This window comes from Psammomys obesus, unplaced genomic scaffold, assembly GCF_907164565.1.
Source record: "Psammomys obesus unplaced genomic scaffold, mPsaObe1.curated_primary_1811, whole genome shotgun sequence".
Taxonomy (NCBI): Eukaryota; Metazoa; Chordata; class Mammalia; order Rodentia; family Muridae; genus Psammomys; species Psammomys obesus.
Window position 1 is genome coordinate 5,361,336 of NW_026596100.1, and position 2,497 is coordinate 5,363,832.

Sequence of the window (2,497 nt, forward strand, 5' to 3'; positions counted from 1 at the left end):
ATGTTACAGCTTCTATTCCATCACCCAAAGAAGTCAGGCGGGGACAGAGGCAGTAATGTACAATCAGGATTAAAGGACAGGGATAGATGAATGTAGTTTACTGGCTTCCTAGTCATGCCTGGCTGAGTCTGCTTTCCTATACTCATGTTCAGGGATGGAATTTCCAAATGAACATGAGACATTAATCATTAATAAAGACAATACTCAACAGACTTGCTACAGGAAAATCTGATAGAGGTATTTTTTTCAAATAATATTCCATCTTCTCAAATAAGTCGAGATTTGTGTCAAGGTGACAGAAAATAACCAGCACAACTGAGCACTTCTCAACCATACATTTAAATACATTCTTTATTAAGTCATAAATTTTATTTTCTATTTTATGGTCAAGACCTTCTGTTATCAATACCACAATATAAAATATTCCAACTTCTAAAAGTCCCACACTAGGAATCTAAAAGTCTTTAAACGTTATTTAAATGACCCACATCTAAAACTTTTAAAATATTCAAACATTTTAAAATATCAGTCTCTTTAAAACACCCACCACCTCATGGAAAGTTTTATCCTATATAAAATAAATATCTTTAAAATATCCATTTTTTTCTAAAATATCAATAAGTCACATACATTCTTATTCAAAGAGAGGTATAGTCACAATCCAAACACAGCAAAACTATACTCTAGCAGGATAAATAACTCTGTGTCCAATGTCTAGAACTCACAGTCCCCTCAAGTACACAGACCTTGAACAGTTCTATCTGTCAGGCTTTGATGTAGAAAGTATATATAGTATATCTCAAAACTCAAGTTGACTTTACTCCATAGCTGCTGCTTTACTTGGTGGTCTTCCAGTGATACTGGCATTTCCAAAATGATGGTATCTCTGAAGCAACTGGGATACATTCCTATCAATAACCTCTGCTGGCCTCTGTTCAGAAAATGTGACCCTGCCACTTGCTTCCAAGCCTCTACTTCTCTCAATGACCCCTTCAATACCAGTGATTCTACTACAACTCATGCTACACTTTCACTAATTCTCTCTCTGGTATCTCACAGCTCCAAGCCTCAGGTTCTGTCCATGAATACTCCGTGCCTTCAAAACCAGTACCACCTCAGAAATTCTTACACATTAACAAGTTCAAATACCAGGATAGGATTTAGTCTTAGATTTGCCTCACCTACAGCATCTGTTTCTGATCCCATGAAACACTTCCCAGAAGATTTCACCACAATAGTGCTGGGCAGTAGTTTCTCTTCTGCAGCTTATCAGCATCAATTGTCCAAGTAAAACAGGGGTTTTACTTTACTGGTTCTGACTTCTTGATAATCAAAGCCAGTTCTTCACCCCAGCTGACCAGAGCCATAGATGCTTAATTCACAATGTTGAACAAACCCACCAGAATCTGTAAGAAAGTCTCAAACTTCCCTCTGGAGTTTCACAAGCCATATATCCATTGTCTGCATTCCCCTCGGCACTCTTACCTTCCAAGCTCCCACAAGAAGAGCTTGGAAGTTCATCAAGTTCAGACATTTCAACAGCTTTTCCAGCCCAAAGTTCAAATGCCACCACTCTCCTCCCTAACACATGATCAGGTCTGTCACAGAAGTCCTATGATAAAATATTGTGTCCAAAGGCAATCTGGGGAAGAAAAAGCATGTTCCATCTTAAAATGTCTGTTGTCTACCATCCAAGGAAGAATGAGGAAGGAGAAGATGAAATGATTCAGAGTCTATAGAGGAGTGCTGCTTACTGGCTTGCATCCCATGGATTACACAACTGCCCTTCTCATGGCACCAAGAACACCAGCACACTACTCACTGTGAGCTGAGCCATGGCACATCAGTCATTAATCAAGACATAACCAGAGAGGTTGTACAAGTCTGCACTCCCAAGAGCAATGGAAGAGGGTTTCCCTTTCTCCATATCTTTGCTAGCATGAGTTGTCACTTGAGTTTTTGATCTTAGCCATTCTGACTGGTGTAAGATGGATTCTTTGAATCATTTTGATTTGCATTTCTCTGATACTTAAAGACGTTTGAGCATTTCTTTGAGTGCTTCTCGGCAGTTTGATATTCCTCTGTTGTGAATTCTCAGTTTAGCTCTGTATCCCCTTTTTCAATTGGATTATTAGATTTGTTGATGTTTAATTTCTTTTTTTTTTTTTTTAATTTTTTTATTTTTATTTTATTTTTCTTTTTAGTTACATTTTGTTAACTCTGTGTCCCAGCTGTATCCCGCTCCCTCATTCCCTCCCCAACCCCACACTCCCTCCCTGGTCTCCTCCCTGCCCCTTTCCAAGTCCCCTGATAGGGGAGGACCTCCTCCCCTTTCATCTGACCCTGTTTTATCAGGTATCTTCAGGGCTGGCTGCAAAGTCCTCCTCTGTGGCCTAACAGACTGCTCCTCCCCTGGGGTGGGGGTCAAACAGCCTGCCCTTGAGATCCTATTAGAAATAGTCCGTGTTCCCCTTACTTTGGAAAACTACTTGGTTAC